Here is a 13,007-nt window from a genome sequence, read left to right as displayed (position 1 = left end):
GTGACTGAAATTTCATTAAAAGATCTCGCCACGACGAAAAACGTCTTTGCTGTAATGACTTCCATCCCAATTCGCGTATCATATCTGCCCACTCTCTCCCCTATTACGTGATAATACAAAACAAGCTGCCATTTTTTGCATTTTTCGATGTCGTCCGTCAATCCCACCTGGTAAGGATCCCACACCTCGCAGCAATATTCTAACAGAGGACGAACGAGTGTAGTGTAATCTGTCTCTTTAGTGGACTTGTTGGATCTTCTAAGTGTCCCGCCAATGCAACGCAACCTTTGGCTCGCCTTCCCCACAATATTATCTGTGTGGTCTTTCCAACTGAAGTTGTTCGTAATTTTAACACCCAGGTACTTAGTTGAATTGACAGCCTTGAGAAATGTACTATTTATCGAGTAATCGAATTCCAACGGATGTCTTTTGGAACTCATGTGGATCACGTCACACTTTTCGTTATTTAGCGTCAACTGCCACCTGCCACACCATACAGCAATCTCTTCTAAATCGATTTGCAACTGATACTGGTCTTCGGATGATCTTACTAGACGGTAAATTACAGCATCATCTGCGAACAACCTAAGAGAACTGCTCAGATTGTCACCCAGGTCATTTATATAGATCAGGAACAGCAGAGGTCCCAGGACGCTTCCATGGGGAAGTTTCGTTAAAAACAACGTTTATGTACCACCACTCCCACAGAACCTGGAAGAGCTGAAGAACCGGATCTGTACTGCCATAACATCAGTGACGAAGGACATGCTTGCCAGAGTATGGGAATAATTTGAGTGTCGCTGATGGAGGATATATTGAACATCTGTAATCTGAACTTGAGAGGTCCGTAAACGTGTGTATAAAGTTTCATATTCGTATGTCTTACAGTTTAATAAATACATGCATTCGAAATGCTTATGTTCTTTCTCGAACACCCTGTATATCGGCTCTATTCTTATTCCAATATATCGATATCAAAATGGTAATATCGAGTGGCGATAATTTTATTTTATATTTTATTCTTTCGCTATTTTCGATAAATATTTGAAATTTTTCTTCTGAAATTGTAGCAGAACATAATTTTACTTTCACTGTGTGAAGGAATTTTACTACTCTTTGAGCTTTCATGAGGCCCTGTCTTTCTTTGTGACTGCATGAAGCAAGTATGGATGGAACGAAGAATAAGTCCGATTGCACTGGCGGGTGGCAGTGTGAATGAAATAACGAGATATCCCGTGTGCAGAAATAGTACTCAAGTTTCGTTAAAGAACTAGTTTTAGCTCAACTAGTGTGCTATTTCTTCACATCGGCATTCTTCACAAACAGTTCCTGAAACTGATGAACATAAATCTAAATGACAATATTTGGTCTTTGCAGTGGGCGGAGACGTGTGAGGGGAAATTCTGGCGTAATCGGCGCTCGGTTTTACCAAGGGAAACAACAACGTCTAACAAGACCTCGCAATTTTGTCGCTACAACGGCTAGGTCACCAGCGTTTGCAGAAATGAAACAAAACAGATAAGTCGACGTAAAGTGTTCCAGACAAATTTGATATGTGACGAGATCGAACGATGGACCATCAGACAACTTTTATTGTGCCACTTACATGCAGTTACCATTGGTAACGAAGTGGTTACCATTGGTAACGAAGTGGTTATCGCAAAGCATCGTTTTCTTTTCAGTTCTTGCTGTAAAAGGGTAAGCACGCTGACAGATTGGCGATGTAAAGAATATCTAATAACAAATCAATATTTAAATATAGGCCTACAGCTCTAAAATTGGCAGTACATGCAACACTGTCCATCTTTTTTTCTTTTTTCTTCTTTTTTTTGCTTGTACGTCGATATTTTTTCGTAGAAAAATCGATAAGTTATTGCAGGAAGATAATAATTTCTTTGACTATCGATATATCGGAGCCAGTGAGCTCTGCTGACCCACCCATTCTGCTGTCACTGCTTCTCTACTGACAAAACGATACACACCGCCCTGTTTTATACTGGCAGATCAGACTCCCATACTATAAGCACTCAGCTCCGCATTACATTGGAGTGTCCGGACACTTAATTTCTTTTGGTTACATAACACGTCGCTCGAGAGACCACAACAGCTGAAGCGAAATTTCAGGTAACCGAGACTTCATCGGACTTATTGTGTCTTAATGTGTTTGAGAGATCTCTCCCTATGTTCGGGCACGACACGCGTAATTGCGGGATTCTGAACGAACATACTTATTATTTAGCACTGTGGAAGGATTTGGAATGCTCACGCAACATTGTCGTAATTTATGTGATAAAATGGGATACCTACAGCCGTACTTAGGAAGTTATTTATTGTAAGGTTACCAGTTTCGGTGCTTCAGTTCAGGTCTTAACTGACACTGAGGGGGGGGGGGGGGGCAATCAATATATGGCTTTCTCCTATGTACGAGGTGCGACAAAGTGATGAGACTGATGTGAAAAAAATGTTGCTTACGGTTTTAGTCAAGTTTAGTGTTGTCTCCTTCAAAGTAGTTCCCTTGTGATTGCACACACTTTTTCCGGCGCTTGTGCCATTGATGGTAATATTTCTGGAATTCTTCTTTTGTAATATCCTCCAAGAACCTCGTCACAGCTTTTTGGACATCTTAGGTTGTTTGAAAATGATGTGCCTTGACCGCCGTTTTGACTCTTGGAAATAGAAAAAAGTCGCAAGGAATGATATCTGGTGAATAAGGTGGCTGTGGTAGTACTGAAATTTGTTTTGAGGTTAAAAATTGCTGCACTGACAGAGCAGTATGGGATGGCGCATTATCGTGATGCAGAATCCAATTATCAGCAATGTTGACACGGACACGAAGAACTTTTACGAAGTCTTTCGTAAGTTTCTTTGTAGTAATATTGGTTAACCATTGCGAACTTTAGCGTTTTGTTTCTGGATCGTACTGAAAAAAACAACTTTCATCACCAGTGATTACACGGCACAACAATTCTGGATTGATTTTCGTTTACTCTAACAGATCGGCAGCCAAATTTTTCCGTGGTTCTCGCTTATGCAGTGTGAGATTTTTCGGGACCATTTTTGCACAAATCTTTCTCATACCAAGATCTTCAGTTATTATTACACGAACCGTTTCTCGATTGATGTTAAGTTCTTCTGCAATCATTTTCACGGATAATCTATCAGATAGAACGAGTTCACGGACCCTGGTCAAGTTGAGATTCGTCCATGAGGTTGATGGTAGTCCAGTGCGGTCTTGATCTTCAACATTCGTTCTGCCTTCACTAAACATTTTATGCCAATGAAAAACTTGAGCTTTGACATAAGCTCCACTCCAAAAGCCTTCTGAAGCTTACCGTAAGTTGTCGTAGCGTTTTCACCCAATTTAACGCAAAAAGAAATGGCATACCGTTGCTCAGTATTATGCGATTCCATTTCCGTGACGAGAGAGACAAACATATGTTAACTTGAAACTTCCTGGCAGATTAAAACTGTGTGCTTGACCGAGACTCGAACTCGAGACCTTTGCCTTTCGCTGGCAAGTGCTCTACTAACTGAGCTACCCAAGCACGACCCGCGCCCCGTCCTCACAGCTTCACTTCTGCCAGTATCTCGTATCCTACTTTCCAAACTTTACAGAAGCTGTCCGGGTTTGCCCGCGAAAGGCAAAGGTCTCGAGTTCGATTCTCGGTGCGGCACACAGTTTTAATCTGCCAGGAAGTTTCAGATCAGCGCACACTCCGCTGCAGAGTGAAAATCTCATTCTGGATATGTTAACTTATTACATCACAACTTACGACTGAGCAGTTGCATCGATGTGCCGCTTGGACTAGAAGCAGCTTATAGACCGAGGTCAAAGATGGACTAGAAGCAGCTTATAGACCGAGGTCAAAGATATTGTGCTTACGGTAGCCTGCAGGGTTGCCACATCTTGCAAAGAAAATCAGTCTCATTACTTTATTGTCGCACTTCATATATCTTGCGAAAAAACCATCAAGACAAAATTAGAGAGATTGGGGCCGACACGGATACTTACCAGTAACTGATCATATGGGACTGGGAAAGGAAAAAAGGCGAAGTGACACTAGTAGACGAAGTACCCTCCGCCACACACCGAAAGCTGGCTTGCGGCGAGAAGATGTGTATGTTACGCGATTACAAAACGTTCCAGTATAAAAGATGGCGGAAAATGATCGCAGGTCAGATGTAACAGAATCTCATATGGATGATCATTGTCCAAAGAGCGCTAATGGAGACTGTTAAAAAGAACCGTCAGGCGTTTAAGATACGCCTCATCGGTGAATGACACAGTTGGGTGAATGGCGTAGCCCGCTTTGACAGCCTTAAGCTGTAATTTTAATAAAAAATAAACTTTAATTAGTTTAATTCAAATATTTAAGTTTAAATACTAATAGTTATAAAAAGAATACAATATAATCCTAAGAGGGTAAAGGATTAAGAATGCTCTAGATTATAATTCGTTTGTTTGTATTAATCTATAACAGAGACAATAGCGTCTCGCTCTCACTTTGTTCAGGTTGTTCTGTTAGCTCATTTTGGTACGATCACCTCGTCTGCTCATTGAGTGTTTATTTTAGTTTGCCAGTGTGGACTCAGTTGCCTGAGACTGCAGTATGTGTGAGTTGTGTGAGTGAGTGAGTGTGAGTTGCGTTTGCGTGAACGCATGTGTGTGTTTGCCGTCTAATTATGACGAAGTCCTTCTGGCCGAAAGCTATTTTTGTGATAGTCTGCCTGTTGCGACTCATAATCTCCGCTATATGGTGAGTGGCAAGTTTCCTTTTCACAATATTATTTCGTCTACTTTTTTTAACTGATAGAGCGGACTTTTCAAATAACTGAATACTGTAACAGACAAATATATTTAAATTCACGTTTGCAAAAATTCCGATTGGAAAAAGAATGATATAAAGAAAAAATGAAACAAATGAAATAGTTTATACGGTGATTAAAATAATTTGGCAAAGGAATGGAAGCAAAAAATTAGACTTACACCGAAAACAGAATAAAAATATTGATCTAAGTCATTTTGATAAAGTTAGAATAATATAAAAATCTACTGCACCTCACAAAATTCGAACCCCTCAACGTCCTGCATGTGTAACTATTATCCTACTAATTACACCACGCAAACCGTTTATGTAACACCACCTATTTAACGCTGTTAAGCATCACGCAAAATTTTGAAACTGTTTTCCTCAATTACTTGCACAGGGAGGCCCACCAGGGCGAATGGCTGAAGGGTGTGATACATGGGATGTTTACTAACCTTACCGTACATTCGGTTTCAGAAAGTCGATCCCATTGCTGGGGGATCACTGCTTGTTAATGTTCGCTGATACTGATTTTGAACTGAGAGCCTCCCTGAGGGAATGCACGCATTTCATTCCCACTGCTATACAGACAGTAATGAGAAAAACGAAAACGTGGCGTCCTGAATACCCTCGTCCATTGTGATAAATTCGTCTCAGACGCAGAAAGTCTGCCACTAGAACTGAGCCACCGCCGAAAAGTCTTCCGGGAAAACGGGTACAGCCACAGACAGGTGTCAAACTATATCTGGCGTGACACGTAACAAAAACACACCAACAGAGAAGAGAACACCACCGAAGAAGAAAGCAAGAAACTTGTCTTTTTGCCTTTCTGTGGTACAGTGTCAGGAAGATAACGGCCTTGCCGCAGTGGATACACCGGTTCCCGTGATATCACCGAAGTTAAGGGCTGTCGGGTGTGGTCGGCACTTGGATGGGTAACCATCCAGGCTGCCATGCGCTGTTGCCATTTTTCGGGGTTCGCTAACCTCGTGATGCCAATTATGCCAATTGGGGGGGGGGGGGGGGGAGGCTACTCGGCCGAATAGTAGCGGCCATCGTAACGACCCAGAGAGCGGTGTGCTGACCCCACGCCCCTCCTATCTGCATCCTCTATGAGGATGACACGGCGGTCGGATGGTCCCGCTAGGCCGCTCATGGCCTGACGACGTAGTGCTGAAGAGATATAACATTTCATTGGTGTTCGGGCGCACAGCAAAAATTCTTAAGTTCATGAGGCCTGTGAAGGACGATCTAGGGCTTAGAACGTCTGGAGTGTACAAGACGCCATGTCAGTGTGGGTCTCACTACGTCGACCAAACAGTACGAACGGTGGAGCAACGCCGGACGGAACACGAGAGGTGCTTACTCTTAAGGTGTCCATAAAAATCAGCCATGGCAGAACACGCCTTAGAAAACTGACACCGAATTCTATTCGACGAAACATCTGTCGCTATGAAGACGAAGGGATTTTGGGATAAAGTCATAAAAGAAACTATTGAAATAAGAACCTCTGAAATCACCATCAGCCAGGACAGAGGTTTGCTGCTAAGCACAGCCTGGGACCCGGCTATCGCGATGTTGAAACGGGCGCGACGGACGCGAAATCAAAACATTATCATATATGGCGAAGAAGAGAGCACCACTGACGTCACAGCCAGCAGTGCGGCTATACAGGGTGTTACAAAAAGGTACGGCCAAACGTTCAGGAAACATTCCTCACACACAAAGAAAGAAAATATGATATGTGGACATGTGTCCGGAAACGCTTACTTTTCGTGTTAGAGCTCGTTTTATTACTTCTCTTCAAATCACATTAATCATGGAATGGAAACACACGGCAACAGAACGTACCAGCGTGATTTCAAACACTTTATAACGGGAAATGCTCAAAATGTCCTCCGTTATCGAGGATACATGCATCCACCCTCCGTCGCATGGAATCCCTGATGCGCTGATGCAGCCCTGGAGAATGGCGTATTGTATCACAGCCGTCCACAATACGAGGACGAGAGTCTCTGCATTTGGTACCGGGGTTGCGTAGACAAGAGCTTTCAAATGCCCCCATAAATGAAAGTCAAGAGGGTTGAGGTCAGGAGAGCGTGGAGGCCATGGAATTGGTCCGCCTCTACCAATCCATCGGTCACCGAATCGGTTGTTGAGAAGCGTACGAACATTTCGACTGAAATGTGCAGGAGCTCCATCGTGCATGAACCACATGTTGTGTCGTACTTGTAAAGGCACATGTTCTAGCAGCAGAGGTAGAGTTTCCGTATGAAATCATGATAACGTGCTCCAGTGCGCGTAGGTGGGGTCCAATCATGACATCAACAATGCCTGCCCAAACATTCACAAAAAATCTGTGTTGATGACCTGATTGCACAATTGCGTGCGGATTCTCTTCAGCCCACACATGCTGATTATGAAAATTTACAATTCGATCACGTTGGAATGAAGCCTCATCCGTAAAGAGAACACTTGCACTGAAATGAGGATTGACACATTGTTGGATGAACCATTCGCAGAAGTGTACCCGTGGAGACCAATCAGCTGCTGATAGTGCTTGCACACGCTGTACATGGTACGGAGACAACTGGTTCTCCCGTAGCGCTCTCCATACAGTGACGTGGTCAACGTTACCTGGTACAGCAGCAACTTCTCTGACGTGACATTATGGTTATCGTCAAGTGCACGAAGAATTGCCTCATCCATTGCAGGTCTCCTCGTCGTTCTAGGTCTTCCCCAGTCGCGAGTCGTAGGCTGGAATGTTCCGTGCTCCCTAAGACTCCCATCAATTGCTTCGAACGTCTTCCTGTCGGGACACCTTCGTTCTGGAAATTATCTCGATAAAACGTACCGCGCCACGGCTATTGCCCCGTGCTAATCCATACATAAAATGGGCATCTGCCAACTCCGCATTTGTAAACATTGCACTGACTGCAAAACCACGTTCGTGATGAACACTAACCTGTTGATGCTACGTACTGATGTGCTTGATGCTAGTACTATAGAGCAATGAGTGGCATGTCAGCACAAGCACCGAAGTCAATATTACCTTCCTTCAATTGGGCCAACTGGCTGTGAAGCGAGGAAGTACAGTACATACTGACGAAACTAAAATGAGCTTTAACATGGAAATTAAGCGTTTCCGAACACATGTCCGCATAACATCTTATATTTGTTTGTGTGTGAGGAATGTTTCCTGAAAGTTTGGCCGTACCTTTTTGTAACACCCTGTATAACGACGCGGCCACGGCGACACAGCAGTCTGTCCTACCACTTAACAATGACCGAGGAGAGCTCGGTCGAAAGCTCGTGGGATTTTAACCACTTGCCGCGGCGGGAAGCCCGAGAAAATTTTATTAATAATGAGAAAAATTAATGACTCCGTTCCGCCCCCCTCCCTACAAGACACGAACTGGCAGCGGATGGTAAACACGGGGCAGCAGTCAGCACCTCCAGGAACAAAGAGCCGTTTGAATGAGTTGCGTCAGCTGTGTCTAAGTAGAACACAAGGAACCGGTCGAGATGAGCGTGTTAGCGATAAGAGTGATGGAGCAGTTCCGCCGCCCGTCTCCTAATGGATGTACCGCGTACGACCCCCGAGACGGACAGGCCCGGCGCCGTTGTTGTTGCGCGCCTCTGCCCGCGGCCGTGGAAAGCCGGACTTCATTCACGGCGTCGCCGTAGAAAGCGGCCGGGCGACCTCTGGGGCGGCGGCGAGGCCGGCGTTGAGCGCGCGACGCCGGTGACAGCGGCTGTCGGGGACCGCCGGAAACCACGACGACCGCTTGGCTGAGCCTGTTGACAGCTGGCCGCTATTGGTCTACGACAACGACGGAGGCACTCACTCCCTCCTAGCAAGAGACGCCGCGTACGATCTTACCCGTCCGAAGGTACCAGGTGTACCGGTATGAAATGAGCGTTAAGGTACAAATGTTCGATAGGGAACATTTGTTGTGAACGAGCGTTAATTTTTTGTTTGTTTGGTTGCTATGACATCTGTCAAAGATATTTAGTATACATCGAGTCATGGAACGGACATCATCATATGTTTTCATCGTGTTAACAACGACGGATTTTGCACCAGAAAGTGATGATTTACGGAAAGCATTAATATTTTGTTTTCATTTGAAAAAAAAAAAAAAAAAAAAAAAAGAAGTGCTGCAGAGTCGCATCGAATGCTTGTCGAGGCATATGGTGATCATGCTCTATCAGAAGCAACATGCAAAAGATGGTTTCAACGGTTCGGAAATAATAATTTTGATGTAAGAAATGAAGAACGTGGAAGACCACCAAAAAACTTCGAAGACGCCGAATTGCAAACAATATTGGATGAAGATGATACTTTGAGTCAGAATCAAATGGCATCAATGATAAATGTTGCAAACAAACAATTTCTCACTATTTGAAAGCTATGAGAAAGATCCAAAAGTGTGGAAAATGGGTGCCACATGAATTGAACGAAAGACAGATGGAACACCGAAAAACCATTTGTCAAATTTTGCTTCAAAGACATGAAAGAAAATCAGTTTTACATCGAATTGTTAGTTTCAATGAAAAATGGATGTATTTTAAGAAACCTAAACGGGAAAAATCGTGGGTTAACACGGGACAGCCATCAACATCGACTGCAAAACCAGATCGATTCGGCAAGAAGACAATGCTCTGTGTTTGGTGGGATCAGAAAGCTGTGCTGTGTCATGAGCTTCTAAAACCCGGCGAAACTGTGAATACTAATCGCTACAGACAACAAGTGATCGATTTGAACTATGCATTGATCGAAAAAAGACCAGAATGGGCCAGAAGACATGGCAAAGTAATTTTTTTATACGACAATGCACCTGCACACAAAGCAAAACTGGTTCAGGATACAATCAAAACACTTGGTTGGGAGCTGTTACCCCACCCGCCGTATTCACCAGACTTGGCCCCTTCCGACTACCATTTGTTTTCATCAATGGAACACGCATTGGCTGAGGAACACTTCGAACCCTACGAAGAAGTCGAAAATTGGGTGCCTGATTGTTTTTGCTTCAAAAGACGAAAATCTCTATTGGCGTGGTGTCCACAAATTGCCAGAAAGGTTGTCAAAATGTATAGAAAGCAATGGTCAGTACTTTGAATAAAATGTTTTTACTTTTCAATTCAAAATTAGTGTTTCATTTACACAAAAATAACGCTGATTTCGTACCGGTTCACCTGTCAGATCAGCGTTTCGCGTCCCGTCGATGACGTCTTTTCTGACGGAAATGCTCGTGGTGTCGGCGTTTTCAACTTTCGCTTAAATGCTCTTAGGTTCTGGTCGTACGAGACGTTCACCGGCGGCAAAATCCAATCGAGGCCTTCACTGCGTGATAGTGGTGGTAACGTTACCGACGACAGTTGCCATTAAAGCGAAGTTACTAAACATAATAAGCAAACACCGTCCGAATATACCTTGAAGGCCCAAAGCACCGACCGGCCGCCGTGTCTTCCTCACTCCTTAGGCGCCACCGGATGCGGGTACGGAGGGCGTGTCGTCAGCACACCGCTCCCACGCTTGTTGTCAGTTTTCGTGACTGGTGCCGCTACATCACAATCAAGTAACTCGTCAGTTGGCCTTAGCGGGGCTCAGTGCAACCCACAACCCAACAGCACTCGACTGACCCGGACGGTCACCCATCCAAGTGCTAGCCAAGTCCGACAGCGCTTAACTTAGATGATCTGACGAAAACCTGTGTTACCACTGTGGCAAGGCCGTAGGCCGAGTTATACCGCAATTCCTTTATCTGATACCAAATAAATACTCCAGGATTCGAATGAACAACTGCTGCCAACATAATTAACTTACGAATAGATATCCTCGGGGTAGTGATGCAACTCAAATCATTTACTAAAGGCAAGTCTTCTGGTCTGAAGAGTACACCAATTAGGTTGCTTTCGAAGAAGGGTTTTGATACCGTACCTCAAAAGCGGCCTCTCATCAAATTGCGTGTCTACACAACACTGACTCGTGATTTCCTGTCATTATATACACTCCTGGAAATTGAAATAAGAACACCGTGAATTCATTGTCCCAGGAAGGGGAAACTTTATTGACACATTCCTGGGGTCAGATACATCACATGATCACACTGACAGAACCACAGGCACATAGACACAGGCAACAGAACATGCACAATGTCGGCACTAGTACAGTGTATATCCACCTTTCGCAGCAATGCAGGCTGCTATTCTCCCATGGAGACGATCGTAGAGATGCTGGATGTAGTCCTGTGGAACGGCTTGCCATGCCATGTCCACCTGGCGCCTCATTTGGACCAGCGTTCGTGCTGGACGTGCAGACCGCGTGAGACGACGCTTCATCCAGTCCCAAACATGCTCAATGGGGGACAGATCCGGAGATCTTGATGGCCAGGGTAGTAGACTTACACCTTCTAGAGCACGTTGGGTGGCACGGGATACATGCGGACGTGCATTGTCCTGTTGGAACAGCAAGTTCCCTTGCCGGTCTAGGAATGGTAGAACGATGGGTTCGATGACGGTTTGGATGTAGCGTGCACTATTCAGTGTCCTCTCGACGATCACCAGAGGTGTACGGCCAGTGTAGGAGATCGCTCCCCACACCATGATGCCGGGTGTTGGCTCTGTGTGCCTCGGTCGTATGCGGTCCTGATGGTGGCGCTCACCTGCACGGCGCCAAACACGCATACGACCATCATTAGCACCAAGGCAGAAGCGACTCTCATCGCTGAAGACGACACGTCTCCATTCGTCCCTCCATTCACGCCTGTCGCGACACCACTGGAGGCGGGCTGCACGATGTTGGGGCGTGAGCGGAAGACGGCCTAACGGTGTGCGGGACCGTAGCCCAGCTTCATGGAGACGGTTGCGAATGGTCCTCGCCGATACCCCAGGAGCAACAGTGTCCCTAATTTGCTGGGAAGTGGCGGTGCGGTCCCCTAAGGCACTGCGTAGGATCCTACGGTCTTGGCGTGCATCCGTTTGTCGCTGCGGTCCGGTCCCAGGTCGACGGGCACGTGCACCTTCCGCCGACAACATCGATGTACTGTGGAGACCTCCCGCCCCACGTGTTGAGCAATTCGGCGGTACGTCCACCCGGCCTCCCGCATGCCCACTATACGCCCTCGCTCAAAGTCCGTCAACTGCACATACGGTTCACGTCCACGCTGTCGCGGCATGCTACCAGTGTTAAAGACTGCGATGGCGCTCCGTATGCCACGGCAAACTGGCTGACACTGACGGCGGCGGTGCACAAATGCTGCGCAGCTAGCGCCATTCGACGGCCAACACCGCGGTTCCTGGTGTGTCCGCTGTGCCGTGCGTGTGATCATTGCTTGTACAGCCCTCTCTCAGTGTCCGGAGCAAGTATGGTGGGTCTGACACACCGGTGTCAATGTGTTCTTTTTTCCATTTCCAGGTGTGTATATGAACACACCACCATTTGACCGTATTCTTGTTCATTTAATTACGCCCCACGATGCGACCCCCTATGTTATTTTCGGCCTTTTATGCCATATCATTAACACACAATGCAGGACCTCAAGCTCAAAATTGCCCATAAATTAAGAAAATTATTTGCCCCCCATGAAATGCCAGATGTAAATCGCCATCTTGTAAAAATACCAATAAATAATAGTGGGAGCACGTCATATTTAGCAGAAACATGTTTACTTAGGTGTATATGAAAGATGAACACACATCCTAGGGTCTTAATGATAGAGAAATCCCATGGCATTAAAGGCCAAAACCTGGGTGGTATTTAAATAAACAACAGTACAGTCAAATGGCGGTGTGTTCATTTAAAAATTGTTTGACTGCTGCTCAACAACATCAAAAACTGTTTCCCTTCACATAGGTCACAGTTCCTAGTAACTGGCAGGAAACCATCGAGTGGAACGGATGTCATATCTGTGGTTCCTCAGGGAAGTGTCATGGGCCCTCTGCTGTTCACCGACTACGTGTAAACGATTTCTTAGACGATGTGAGCAGCCCTTTTCATATTGCGTCCACATCAGGCCATAGTTTACTGTTGTAAAAAGTAATAGCAAAATCAAAACCAATTACAAAACGATATAGACAAGGTATTTGCATGCTGTGAAACGTAGCATTTTACACTAAATAATAAAAAGTGTATGGGTGTTCTAAGTAATAAAAGGAAACCGTTAAGCATCTGTTACATGGGAAGATACACAAATT

General features: G+C 45.2%; 1 protein-coding gene and 1 pseudogene across 1 annotated transcript in view; both read right to left on the bottom strand.

Annotated features, from left to right (window-relative positions):
* LOC126355612 (netrin-1-like) overlaps positions 1-13,007 on the bottom strand; it is a 488,826-nt gene that overhangs the window by 177,075 nt on the left and 298,744 nt on the right. The window lies entirely within an intron of this gene.
* On the bottom strand, positions 10,434-10,552 carry LOC126357240 (5S ribosomal RNA; annotated as a pseudogene).

The sequence above is a fragment of the Schistocerca gregaria genome, chromosome 3 (assembly GCF_023897955.1).
Source record: "Schistocerca gregaria isolate iqSchGreg1 chromosome 3, iqSchGreg1.2, whole genome shotgun sequence".
Lineage (NCBI taxonomy): Eukaryota > Metazoa > Arthropoda > Insecta > Orthoptera > Acrididae > Schistocerca > Schistocerca gregaria.
The sequence above is the reverse complement of the archived record's forward strand: the minus strand, read 5'-3'. Positions and strand labels throughout refer to the sequence as shown.